Consider the following 15,020-nt stretch of genomic DNA (forward strand, 5'->3'; position numbering starts at 1 on the left):
TCGATTTGAAGTGATATGGAATCCATATGTGTGCTATATTTACTACGTGTATTTCTCAATGGTTACATTTTATGTGTCAACATATGCAATTGTTGTGTTATCAATTGACCGTGCATACGTTATTGTTAAACCATTGACTGCTGCTTCTAAGGGAAACAGATATCGATATGGACTTGCACTGTCATCCTGGATTGCAGGATGTGTTCTGGCAATTCCTTATGGAGTATTTGGTTTGTACACTGAAGATCCCAATAGATGTGGACATAAATTTCCAAACGTATTGGTAAGTTGACCTAACAAATAATTATCGATTATTATAATTTTCAAACTTTCAAAGCTAAATGTATAAAGTCCTTTCCAGGATAAAGCCAATAACTGTTAAGGCTTGTTTTAAATATCGGCTGTACTCGTATTCGGCTCGCATTACACCTGATTTTTAGCCATAAAATTACACAGCTGACATTAAAGGACACTAAACATCGAAACTCTTAACTAAAAAGTTTCTAAAAAAAGTCGTATGTATCACGAATCTTCAATCTTCTAGCAACAATTGACAACTAAGATCCTAATCTGTAATTCTATACCAAGTCAGTTGAGGGTTGATATGTATTCGTTTAATGTGTTTGTGATTTTGTGTTTGACGTTGCCACATTCGATTAACACTTTTTGTTCTTTTCCTTAACGTCTCAGAGCAGCATGTTTCATGTAAGTTTTAACTTCCCTTAATATTTTAGACGGTAACTAGCAACGGTTTGATTTTTGATCATTGGATGTACACATTGCTGTAACATTGCATGTGTTTATACCGAAATAGAGTAAAATTGATAATAGGGAGTATTTTAAAAATCATATTAAAAAATTAAATGATACGACCAATGCAAAAATGTATTGTACATGTAGAACTAAAGAATCCCATAAAAACAAAGTAATATGAACAGTCAGGATTTCTCAAATGTGACTACAAAAGGGAAAACGGCATTGAAAAGGAATTACAAATATATAACAACATAATGCCAACCGAAAATTCCTTGAAGTTGTTATCGAACAAGATCAAACATATAAAAGAGGGACGAAAAATACCAAAGGGACAGTCAAACTCATAAATCTAATACAAACTGACAACGCCATGGCTAAAAATGAAAAAGACAAACAAACAACAGCACACGTGACACCATAGAAAACTAAAGAATAAACAACACGAACCCCACCAAAAAACTAGGGGTGATATCAAGTGCTCCGGAAGGGTAAGATATCAGTGGTGTTTCTTAAAAAGGCACCGACTTTGTTAGGTATCGTTATTTTGCAGCTGATTCAAAGCTCAACACTGAAACAACTCTCTAATATGCTTGACAACGTAATGGATCATTGTACTATGTTGAGACATTTCATATCAATTCGCGCTTCGGAATCACTACTTTATGAATGTATTGTTTATATATATAGACTGATGAAGTTTAATTCTTAAATATATTGTAGGTGATATTATATGCAGACATTTTCAGTATCATTATATTACCAGTTATACTCATCAGTGTGTGCTACATCATTATTATCATTACGATACGTCGTCGAGAAAGGAACGGAATAATGCAACATAAACACAGGGATCTAGGTAAAAATATACTATTATTTATCTTTATTACATTTTAAAATTATATAATGTCATTGTATATGGTTGATTCATAAACCCATTCGAATTGATTGTGCAATTTATTTATGAAGGTTTGTCATGTTAATTTATACTATACAAGATTAGCATAGGTATCATCAAATCAGTCTTTTCATCAGTGGTTCCAAAACACGATGAAAGAAATGAAACATTTTATTCGATAATTAAATTCAAAAACTACTTGGAATTCATACTAAGAGCTGATGACATGTAATTAGTTAACATTTTTCTCGACGTAGTCGGTACAATTTCGGTTTGTAACCTTTGAACTTAGAGACGCTTAACAATGGCAACATAATACGCATGCTCGAAAATCCTTTCTGTTATTGGACAAAATGATGTCATGGTGGGTGATTTGGTTGTGTTTGAAAAAACGTATCGTTAATAATATCGTGATGGAAAGCAAGTGAAAAACTATAGATATTTGAACTAGATCTTACAAAGATTTATATTTTTATTAAAATAATTGTTTCTCCAATAGCTCTTTGCATCCGTGACAGCTGTTTATTCGGGACAATTATATAATTCTTAATGTAAACTTTGTTGTACGAACGTACATGACTTTTAGAACACAACTACAAATGTGAGATTTCCGCGTGGTTTTGGTGAATGTAAACAGAAAGATACGAGCACCGAGAATACTGAACACAAACATAGAAAACGTTAGTTAAATGGTATCTTTGTGCTTCTGAAGGTTATCGAATGATAGTTTTGAACATATACTCAAATTTAAATACGTCGGATATCTTTTTTAAAGATAGTTCTTGTTTACATTTAAGCCGTAGGATTTGCATTCTCAAAAGATATGACTGTGTTTTTATGAGCTCCGGGCTTTACGGCTTTAGAGTACCTCATACATGTCTTTTTATCTTTGGTGTATTACGTATCGCAGTCATCTACTTTAAATGTTTGTTATGTTATGCGTGCGGCATTTCAATATATACATATGTACATGTTTAGAATAACAAACTAATTATAATCAACAATGTCTGAAGAGAATTCCAAAATATATTCTCGGACAAAAACGTAAATAACAAAAAAAAATTATTTATTAATACTCATGTACCTTAATCTGGCCACCGTTTTTTTTGGTCTGAATTTGTGAAAAATATTGCTATATCGGCAAGTTTGCTAAACAAAATGGATGTTTCCGAAATCCATGTAAATCCCTTAAACTGTATGTGATTGCTTACTTTGACATTCCGTTTTTTTCGTTTTTTTTTTTGTTATTTGTTTTTGCATTGTCGAACATACCAAATGTTTCTATTTGTATGTATTTAATACTTTTCTTTCCGGAAATTGAATCATTATGGAACATATTAAAAACAAAACAATTCAACTCATGTTATTAAGATAACAACTTCCTCGTTTTGAACGTATCATTTAAGATAAAGACTGTGGTATCGATGCTAGAGATAAAAGTATATCAAAGGCAAAGATTAGAAGCATCAAATTACTGTGTGTTGTTGTATTTGGTAAGCCTTGTTTGATTTATTTTTGTCAACAAAAGTTGGACTTTAGTAGCGATATTTTGACAAGTCGATAGATTGTATAAGTGAATACATAGCTTCTACGAAAGTTCATTTAAGGGCACACTGTTGGATCTCCTCATTAGCATATTTGAATAAATCAATATAAATAAAAACGAATACAATTAACGATGAAAACATTACAATGGTTAACGAACAAATAACAATGTTTTGAATATACGATACTGTGGATTCATTATTATTCGTTGGATATCAATTTTCGTGAGTTTCGTGGGTACAAGTGAATTCAAATGTTCAACGAATTACAAATTTTCTATGGCTTTGTGTGCACAGATTGACAAAACCACGAAATCAAATATCCACGAATATGCAAGTTTTCCTCAATCCACGAAAATTGATACCCACGAAAATAAATGAATCCACAGTAGGACAATAACAATTATACTAGACTGTGAACTAAAAAAAAAAACATCAGAATGATGTGTGTTGCGAAGTATTCGTTTTCCTTTACTGGCTTTATAAAACAGATGAGTTACTAAAACACTCAATACCTTACCAGCAATAAAACAGAACGTATTTTAATTGAATTTAAGAATAAGCCTGAAAATTTCATGAAAAAATACCAAAATTTAGTGAATGACAGACAACCAAAGAAAATATCATTTAACAATAGTCAGTTAAGAAAAAAACTTATGACTGTCAAGCCAATAGTTAACGTCCGTCCTTTTATTGTAATAATATTTACTTGTATTTATATTTGTGTCTATTGTGTTTCAATAATAGCAGTATTATATACCATTATTTTTTGTTTTTATCTTTCCAGCATATCTTATTTGTTGGGCTCCAGTTACAATTGCCGCTATTTTGACACATCATGATATAATTGTAAAACCAGGACTTTGGTATCAAATTCTCTACCTGCTTGCACCATTGAATAGTCTTGCAAACCCATTAGTCTTTCTCATTTTTCATACAAAAATGTTTCTTTCGAAGACGCATAAACCAAAGACAAGAGTAGTGAGTGGAACGGCTTTAAAGATAACATGATCAAGAAGATACCTAGTTTGTTATGATCGGACAACGACATACGTGGATCTTGATTTTGACTATTATCAACAACAGTACATCCGTGTATCTGTATCATTTAGCTTGAATTGTTTGTCTAAGGTAGTTTGTGAGAATTAGGACACAGACTTGTTTTGATACGAGAAAAAAAAAACATGAACAAGTGCATTCAAATGACTAAATAAACTTATAAAGCACAACCTTGAATGGAGTTAGAAATGCGTTGATTTTCTATGTATATTTCACTGTTAACACCAACAGGCATTTAAAGATAACTATATGTAAAGCTTTGTACACGTCCATTTGTAATTTATTGTCTCAGATTTCGTTTTCCTGGTGACGCGTAGTAGAAACAGGTAAACGGATATTTGCGACAATAGAAATACTGACGGAAGGCTACAAAGCTTCAGGTGATACATGTATCTCTATTATTATTCAAAATAGTACATGAATCTCTATTATTATTCAAAATAGTACACGTATAGCTATTATTATTCAAAATAGTACAAGTATCTCTATTAATATTTAAAATAAACAGATCTATTATATTAAAGCAGTGATCAGTTTTCACCAAATGAAAATACATCGAACTATTTCTTTGGCGCCTTAACTTGTGACGTCAAGAGGCATGTCACCGGCCTCAAACGTTTCTGGCCTCATGTTTGCTTCAGAGTTTCTTGTTTATAACTGAAGAATTACATATCAATACGATCAATACATTCCTGTGGGCTAAATGTCGGCTTCCTCAGTCTCGGACAATTTTATGATTACTTTATGATTACTGTCACTATTATGAAACATTCACACACAAATATTGCATTTGATTATACGGTTAGGTTGTGTCATATTATCTGAAATAAGAAACCAGCAAAGTGGAACGGTTTTTTATTTCGGATTTACCTTCATCTGGAACTCTCAGAGCTAAACCTTGAAAACTTTATGTGATAGACATTAAAGGTATAACCTAACCAACAATTCAAACACCAACTGACATTGTCATTGGTCAAAAATGCAAACACAAGATAAAAAATGAAACAGAGAGCAATAGTAACCAATGAACACGATGGACAGTGTCAACATATACTGAAGGTGTTAACAGTTTGATATGCACCAACCCTCAGCCGTACCTGAAACAATATTATAACATCAAAACATTGAAAAAATCGTTATAACATATCAATTGAAATGGCTTAACTCAATCAAAAGATATTTTTTTTAAACACAGTGAGCATACACTGAAAGAATACATGTGATCTATGACACAACATATCTACAAAATTAATTTAACAAAAGAGAATTAAGATAGAAAACGGTTTAAGAAGGACAAACCTTAAACAAAATTACCCAAAAAACATGACGAACAACGGAAAACAAAAAAAAATTGTGTTGTAAAGTTTAAGTAACGAAATATTCTCAACATATTTAATCCGCCGCTTCTTGTTTGTGTCTGTCCCGAGCTAGAAGCCCCTTATTCAGCGATTCACAGACATAAACATTACAGAAAAGAGGAACAAATAACAGTTCACGCAATGACGGAAAATAATAACAATAAAATTGAACCCTAAAAAAACAGTGTGTGATTTTGTATGATACGAAAGGACAGTAACATTTGCAGATATTTCAGATTTTGTGTTTCTTCGAAGACAACTTGAACTTGATAGTTTATATATGTAAACATATCATCAGGAAAACATTTGGATATTGTTTCCGCAATCAGGATTTTTAAACGATATTTCAAAAGGGATTGGTGTTTTCAAAGAAGAGGAATTAATTTATAATTATCTGGCCTTTCAATTCCGTATATATTAAATACACACATAAGGTTGTCAGCGCGACGTCGTTTTTTCTTATCTACACTAATATGGCATGGTAAACGATTGATTTCAATAATTCAGTAGGATGACATGTATGTAAGCAACTATATGCAATTTTATAATAAACATTATTTATATAGGATATTCATTTAAATAACCGTCATTGTTTTGTACATTAACATGCAATCTTTTTCGGTAAATGACTTGGTAATAAACCAAAACCCTAAGTAATGTTTGTTAAGATACCTAGCGCTGTATCGCCAATTTCTCCAAAACCCTAATTTTAATAGTATACAAATATAAATAGTATGTTTCCGTAAAAGAGTTTGAAACTATTGGAAATATAAAGAATGTGACCATTTCAAAAGCAGGTTCATTTTTATATGCCTCAAAAAGTCGACCTGACGAAGTTTATCTTTTATAGATGTTCGCAGACACTAGGATTTTATTTATTTTACTCCAATCTTTATCTTTAGATCGGCTTGTCAAGGCGGAGTGCTTTCTGCATCAATGCTTATCTCTTTAATAGATAACACTGCATGTGCTTTTTTACTATCTTCTTCTTCTTTTATTTAATTTTCTTCTAAACGACGTTGTTTTCTTCAATCGACAGCAAAATATCATCACTGGAAGTAACTTAAAAACTCTCTTTAACGGATATATGTGCACGCTTACGTTAAATCTGTGTTATTATTTTAGTTTTGATTTTTGAAGCATGCAAAGATATCCATTAATGAAAAACACTGAAAATCACTGTCCTTTTTGAAAAGAGTAAGTTAATATGTATTTTGTTTTGTTTAAAAAAAAAACTGTATTCAGATGGTAATTTATTTAGCTTTGCTATTAACAAAGAATTTGGACTGTTTAATGATATGAATAGACTTGTTACAAATATGCAAATGGACAACAAAAGACAAAGCCTCCAGGGGGAAGTTGAAAGTATTATTTCTCTGTTTATAATCGTAATTCACGATACTCTGTAAACGAACATCAGTGAAATACAATTCATTTGACGAAACAGGGTTTGCATAATGTATTTACTTTTCCAATTTAGGAAGTTTGCTACTCAGTTTAAAAAAAACAACCTTTTCATAATACTAGTATATATTGAAAGGGGATTAAATAAGGAACCAAACAAGCAAAACAATATAATATAGGTCAATGCGCTTGTTTTTGAGATCTGCGCAGTGAAATTCTGGCGAGAAAAAGTTCTCTCTTGATTTTTCATAGCTTTATTATTGACAACTTAAAGCTCTCAGAAATATTAAAAATCAAAGAGGATTTTAAAATATAAAAACGAAGATGTGGTATTATTGCCAATGAGACAACTATCCACAAAAGACCAAAATGACACAGACATTAACAACTATAGGTCACCGTACGGCCTTCAACAATGAGCAAAGCCCATACCGCATAGTCAGCTATAAAAGGCCCCGATAAAACAATGTAAAACAATTCAAACGAGAAAACTAACGGCCTTATTTATGTAAAAAAAGAACGATAAAACAAATATGTAACACATAAACAAACGACAACCACTGAATAACAGGCTTCTGACTTGGGACAGGCACATACATAAATAATGTGGCGGAGTTAAACATGTTAGCGGAATCCCAACCCTCCCCCTAACCTGGGACAGTGGTATAAAAGTACAACATAAGAACGAACTATAAAAATCAATTGAAAATGGCTTAACTCATCAGATGGACAAATATACAAGTGGAAGTGGCCCGGTACTTATACATCCCGACACAACAAAAAAAAACACAATGAACAGATCTGAGAGTACTCGCAGTTATCTGACAGCTAGTTCAAAGCCACTAACAACTAATAAAAAAATCATGGAACTAAGACTAAACTATCAATCCGTACACATCCAACATCCCATGGATTTAGTGTAAAGAAGTCATCGATAGCCAGAGAAATACATGACCTTGTGCAATGCCAAGTTACAGGTATCGACAGTTTGTAGATCCATGAATATATGTATATGCATTTAACATACTAGTAATATTTAGTTAGCTTTTAATTTACTGATAAGACTTTTACAGATGGCTTATATTTATACAAGTAAAAAAATTAGAACCAGAAAAATAGATATGAGCAAATTTTTGTAAGGCAATCAATAGCATAAAACTAGAGGATTCTGAATATCTGAAAAAAACAAAACATGGCAAGCAAATATTTTTGAGACTACATTGTTTTATGATAAAAAAGGTAACATAAACATTAAAATAGACAGCAAAATATAACATAAACAGAACAAAAGCGTGTTAATAAATAGGACAAAAAATGATCAGAGTCTCACCTTGCTTATGTCTGATGACTACTAATGTAGAAAACCACTCAGTCATAAAGAGAAAGACGATCGTAAAATAAAAATCAAAACTTAAAAATAACAACACAAATATAAGCTAAGTGTGCACTAATATCCGTTGCAGATATGACTATTGATAATATTTTCTGTTAGTGATGAAATCTCTCTGTCGATTGAGGAAAACAAAGTTCTTTAGATTAAAATAATTTAAAAAGAAGAAAATTGACAAAACACCTGCAGAGATATCCATTTAAGAGAATACAAGCTAACTATTAATGCAGAAAAAAAACTTTCTGCAGTTAAAAAAATTATCGTAAGGTAAAACATGAAATGAAATTATAACACACAAATAGCAACATATCATGCACAATTATCTTTTACATATTTCCGTTGTCTGGTCGACTATTTAAGGTATATTAAAATGCATTGCTGACATACTATAACTTTTCAAAGCATTTCAAATTCTGTTAATGAAACACATTATTAATAGTTTTATGCTCTTAACAATAAATGAGGATTTGAAGATATTGTTGGCTATTGAAAATTAAAAGTCTTCAATATTTAACTGCAAGTTATGTTTTTCTCTATTGTACTTTATTTCTGTTTTTATTTGCAATCCAATGAATAAGTTTGTTTGCTTGTTAGAACAAAAATCAATGATTTGACAAACCAAGAATTACCTCGTAAAAAACAGTCGAATCGTAGTTTTAATTTGTCATTGTACTCGGTTACATTGTTTGGTATGTGTTTTTCAGTTTCTTGTGTTTTTTGTTTTCAGTTCACACTTCATGGACACGATTATTTATGAAAAATATACTTTATTGTTACTTAAGGAAGTGTGCTACTCAGTTTCAAAATAACAAGCTTGTCTTCACACTACTATATAGGGATTTAATTAAGGAACAAAAAAAAACCAAAACAAATATATCGGTCAATGTTCTTGTTTTTAAGATATTAGCTATTGGAAATTTGGTGGGGAAATATTTTCTCTTGATTTTTCATAGCTTTATCATTGACAAGTTAAAGTTCTCAAAAAGTATAAAAAAAATAACCATGATCTTATAAGACTTTTACAGATGGCTTATAATTATACATATACTAGATTTATAATAAAAAAAAATGGGGGTCAATGGGCAATTTTTTTTCAGGCATTCAAATGGATAAAACCAGAGGATTCCGAAAATCTGACAAAAATCCCAAAACATGAACAGCGAACATCTTTAATCGGGATACCTTACATGTAAGCTACCAGGCCTTATCATACTGGAATACAAACAATGTTGGTGATGTCTTAGTTATAGTCAGTTATACAACATAAGAAGATGTGACAAACGTTCCCATAAGACACCAATACACACGAGAAACTAAACAACGTAGAAGGTTTTCAATTTTAGATGACAGTTCGACCTCCATTAATAACGAAACTAAAACCCTTTATTGACTGGACTGATAAAAAATCCCCCCTCCTACAAATTAGAATGTAGAAATTTTCAGATTCATTGATAGATAAGAAAATACACGAAGAACAAATTTGATAAAGGACAACAACCGATAACCACACATTTAGAGGCTCATGACTCAGAACAGACACAAACAAAATGTATAGGGTTGGACATGTCCATTGGCTCTTGCTCATCCTGTTTACCAAGAACAGTGTTGTAATAGTACAATAACAACCAAACTTATCTGATAAAAGGTTACACCTCATTAGATCAATACAAAGCAAAAAACACAATGATCACAATACTGAATTGCGAGTATTTGTAATTACTGCTCAAACCCAATAACAATAATTAAAAATTGTTTTTCAAAGTCAAAACTATTCATTTGTGCACAAAAAACTTCGTGTATAAACTTCATAAAACTGAGCGGAGACAACATGAAAATGTGTGACAATAAAACATAGGTATCACCAGGATTGTGGTACCGCTTTTTTATTATTTTGTATTTGCATGGTTACCCTATCTTGGCTAGCGCATTCTAAAAAAGTGTATTATGCTTTAAGTTTAATCGTTTCATAAGTCGATACTATAAAATGTCTGTATTTGTCATGTTTTGCAACTTTGTGTTTCTTTTTTTGGGGGGTTTAAAAAAAAAGATAATGTTAAAAAAAAGTTAAATTTTATGTAATAACTTTTAAAAAAATGTATGTAGAAACATGCTTCTAAAACATGTTGACGGTGTAATCCATTGGATCTATTGACATCCATGAAGCAAAAGTAGCAACTGTTAATTAGTCAACCATTCATAAATTATTGGCTTTTAACTCTCTTGATGTTTCATGTGAAGTAAGATCTGTTTAAATGTCGGGAACTACTATCACCCCGGTTTGCATTGATGTATGTTGTTCGCTGTTTTAATTCTATTCTTATTTTCATTGGCTTACATTTGATGCCGGTATCATGCATATGACACCGAACTATATTATTTCGCAGTATTTGTTTGATGCAAACATATCACTGCTATAATGCTAATATTTGAACAATTTATTTATTTTAATTTTTATGATATGAAGGAGATATGTGTTTTGTAATCTGAAACTGTGTGATCTTCCATCGATAGTGTTTACTGTCGCAAATATCCATTTACTTGTCAGCACTACGCGACACCTTAACGACCCATTAGTGGTTGATGTCTGCTCGTTGATCGGGTTGTTGTCTCTTTGAGATATTCCTTAATTCCATTTTCAATTTTATCATAGTTGAAACAAGATTAAATTCAGAAGATCACTTTATAAATAACCTTTATTTGTAGGGTATGTAACAATTGTTTCACAGGAGCACATTACTTCGTTGTGGCATTTATGTCATGATTCAACACCACATGTTGCTGTTACATAGTAACACTACAACGCTGAGTTGTAAGTATGATTTCTACGTATCTTGATTTTTTTGTTTATTACAATGATAAATCACAGCTACATGTATGCAACATGTTCTTTTATTAAACAGAGTAATAAATAAATGTGTGCTTGCTTGTGTGATTTTTTAATACTATTCATTTTATCTAGAGTATCATAATTGTATATATAATATTGGTAAATTTTAATGAAAATATTCGTTTAAGTAAGATGTCATTGCTTGCATTTTTTAAATGACCAAAAACAAAAAGTTCTTAATACAAAAAACTTGATAACTTTAATAGGTCACTAGTCTAAATGCCACATGTATAGATTATAGGCAAGATAAATTATGTATTTGGTCAGTAAATCCCATATATATATATGTATATCAGTCTAAAGATTTGCACAACGGTACTGATATAAGATGTTATAATACGAAAATGTTGTTATTAAATCGTGTTGACAAATATTTCGGCTCAACAAATGGCCTTCTTCAAGTGTCACAAGTTTTAACTATATTAATACATAATGTATAAGGTGTAAAAATAGATCAGTAATACTACAGGTAAGTTTTGGTCGATTGATTTTAATCCAAAATCCTGAATATCATAATATAAACAAAACACTATAATTCAATATACGTGACTGTGTATATTAACAATAAAAATGAGTGAAAAACAAAACTGTTAGTATTTCTTATTGATGCCGTTTTGATGATGTACATTAAGTTCCTTTATCCAAAAGCTTTCCCGAACCTGTCGCTGGGCATCACTCCGGTGAATGTTCTGTTCAATCACTAGAATTTTCATGCGGTTACAGTCATCAGGTTTGTGACCCGACTGTCTGAAGTGCTGAGAAACTGGGAGAAGTGGCTTCTTAGAGATATCACTCCTATGGCCATTGAGGCGTTTGTGGAAAGGCTGTTTTGACTCACCAACATATTGGAGGCCACAAACCGAACATTCTAGTATGTAAATAACATTCATACTTTTGCAGGTAACATTGCAAAATATCTTATAGTTGTTTTCGGTTGCCTTACTGTGAAATGTTGATGAATGCTGCATCTGTAGGCAGCATTTGCAGCGTTTTTCCTCACACAAACGACATTCTCCAGAAGTACTTCAATTATCAGACACTTCAGCCCGCACCAGCAGGTTCCGCAGACTACTAGGTTGCCTAAAAGCTATCATTGGAGGCTCGGGAAAAATCTTGGATAGTTTGGAATTCTTTTCAACTGATTTCCAATGCTCACGAATGACACCAAAGCTGTTTTTGAGAGATGGTTGGTAAGTAAGAACACATGGAGTCCTTTTATTTTTCTTTTTAACTTTGTATTCCAATAGTTCACTCCACGGAATTGACTCCGCTTTCTGAAAGCTTTTTTTGATATTTCTGTGTTTGTAGCCCCTTTGCTTCAAGCGAGTTTCAAGTTGACGTAATTGTCTTTTAGTTGTTTCTGTGTTGGAACATATTCGCTTGACTCTAAGCGCCTGACTGTATGGGATGCTCTTGGTAAGATGAGCAGGATGGTAACTTTTAGGGGACAAATATTGATGAGTGTCAGTAGGTTTAGAATATAAATCTGTTGATATGATGCCCTCTGCGAGCGAACTTGAAGTATCGAGGAAGACGATTTTGGATTTAGACTTCTCATGAGTAAATTTGATACTAGGATGTATGTTGTTGGCATGAGTGAAAAAAGTATCTAAATCCTCGTCGCTTTTATTCCATTTCATATCCACATCATCTATAAATCTAAACCAGGAAAGCGGTTTTTCGATGGAAGTTTCAAGAAGTTGTTTCTTTAATTTGCTCATGAAAATATTGGCATATGACGGAGCCATTTTGGTGCCCATGGCAGTTCCATTTACTTGCAAATAATGATCTCCATCAAAAGTGAAGTTGTTTTTCTTAAGTACCAGCGTGATCATTTTGACCAGGCATTCAGTAGGTGGATATTTCACTGGTCTGGAATTCCAAACTTCTTTACATGCATCGATGCCATCTGCATGTGGAATATTAGTGTAGAGGGAGGTGACATCCATGGAAACAAGAGTCGTGTCGGGGGGGGGGGGGGTTGGATTTAAGGCCTGCATTTTTCTTAGATAATCGGTTGTATCTTTGATGTGAGATGGTAAGTCTTCAACATGTTGACGAAGATGGAAGTCAACAAATTCCGATATTTTTTCCGCCGGGTGACCGTTCGCTGAATTTATAGGTCTTCCTGGGTTATTGGCCTGATGAATTTTAGGTACAAGATAAAATCTGCCCGGTTTTGGATTTTCTGGTTTCAAATAGTCAAGGGTTTTGTCATCGATGAAACCATCGTTATGCATTTTTACCAAACTATCAGTAATTTCTCTGCTGAAAGATGTTGTAGGATCAGAGTCTAGTTTTTGGTAGAACCTTGCATCGCCAAGTTGTCGTTCAGCCTCTTGAATATAGGCAGATTTATCTATGACAACCACTGCACTGCCTTTGTCTGCAGGTTTAATGACGATATTGGTGTTAGATCTTAGGTTTTTCAGTGGTAAGATTGTCAAAAGGTTTATTGTTATTTTTAGTATAATTTCTAATAACGTCCGACTTAAAGTTATCAATAAATGATTCCAGGGTAGCATTTTTGCTCGGTTTAGGGATTCAAGAACTCTTTTTAATAAATTTCTAGTTGTTCTCGTCTTCTGAAATTTCTGAGTCCCTATCCGAGCTTATAGTGTTATCCTCTTTCGACGCGAAATATTCCTTAATACGTAGACTTCTAGCAAAATTATCAAGGTCTTCGGACAATTTGGTGTCATTGACAGGAGCAGGTAGAGGACAGAAATTAAGGCCTCTAGAGAGAAGAGATGTTTCCGATTCCGTTAAATGGTGTTGAGAAAGATTGACCACGATGTTGGAGGGTGAATCAGTCTTTTGAGGTCTACGTTTAAAGCGTCTAATTCGTTTAGTATTTCTTTCTGATGGTAAGGAAGGGTGGTTGTATTCCATGCCATCCCTGCGGAATTTTCGTTTTTGTCTTTCACTGAAATTGATGGATTGTATAGTAGTTATGTCCTTGAGGCGAGTGTTGATAGCATCACAATTGTCAGATGTTAGATCTCTTTTGCAGCTATTGAAAAGGGTGTTAAACTCGCCAGTGAGAGGTTTGAGAGGTCCTTCGCAGTATTGTTTGAGGAGGACCACTAACCGCTTTGAACAATGAAAGAGGGTTTGGTCCCATCTGCGAAGTAATGTATTGGATAAAGAGCCAGGTGCTTGTGGCTTGATCTTGATTTGTAGTCCGTTAGGAAGACTTTCATTATACTCGTAGTTAATCAAATTAGATAAATGGTGTTCAGTTCTAATTTGTTTTTGTTTAATAGCTCTAAGTTGTTTAAAATAACCATTGATGTTCATGATATTGGAGCTAAGAACTTAAATTTACTGGGATTATGTGAGTAACATGATACAGGTCATTCAGAGGAAAAATAATATAAAAGTCTATAAAAAACAACCAAACAGCAAATTTACTATGTACCGGATCGTCTAAAATAGACGATACTATGTAGATAAGGAAAAAAATATATCAGTCTAAAGATTGTGTCATTAGCTCACTGTGTGACTAATTTTATCATCCCTCCTATAGATTGATAGAGATAGTATTGGTTAAAAGTCTACACCTGATTACTATGATATTTGATATAGGGTGTTCAAAACATATACAATTAGTTACCATACATGGTAAGTTACCACATTGGGATAGTAAGGAGTTTTTGTTTGTTTTTTTTTTTTAAATAATATCTTTATTGCACTTTTCTTTGCTGTTGTGACAAATTACTCGACC

The 15,020-nt window shown here is 32.5% G+C and overlaps 1 long non-coding RNA gene across 1 annotated transcript; it reads left to right on the forward strand.

Moving 5' to 3' along the window:
- Positions 1-1,475: 1,475 nt before the first annotated feature.
- On the forward strand, positions 1,476-4,754 carry LOC143059208 (uncharacterized). The gene is made up of 3 exons (XR_012973429.1): positions 1,476-1,612; positions 3,058-3,144; positions 3,983-4,754. It is a non-coding gene; the product is annotated as an uncharacterized LOC143059208 (long non-coding RNA).
- Positions 4,755-15,020: the final 10,266 nt, after the last annotated feature.

The sequence above is a fragment of the Mytilus galloprovincialis genome, chromosome 14 (genome assembly GCF_965363235.1).
Source record: "Mytilus galloprovincialis chromosome 14, xbMytGall1.hap1.1, whole genome shotgun sequence".
In the NCBI taxonomy this organism is placed as follows: domain Eukaryota; kingdom Metazoa; phylum Mollusca; class Bivalvia; order Mytilida; family Mytilidae; genus Mytilus; species Mytilus galloprovincialis.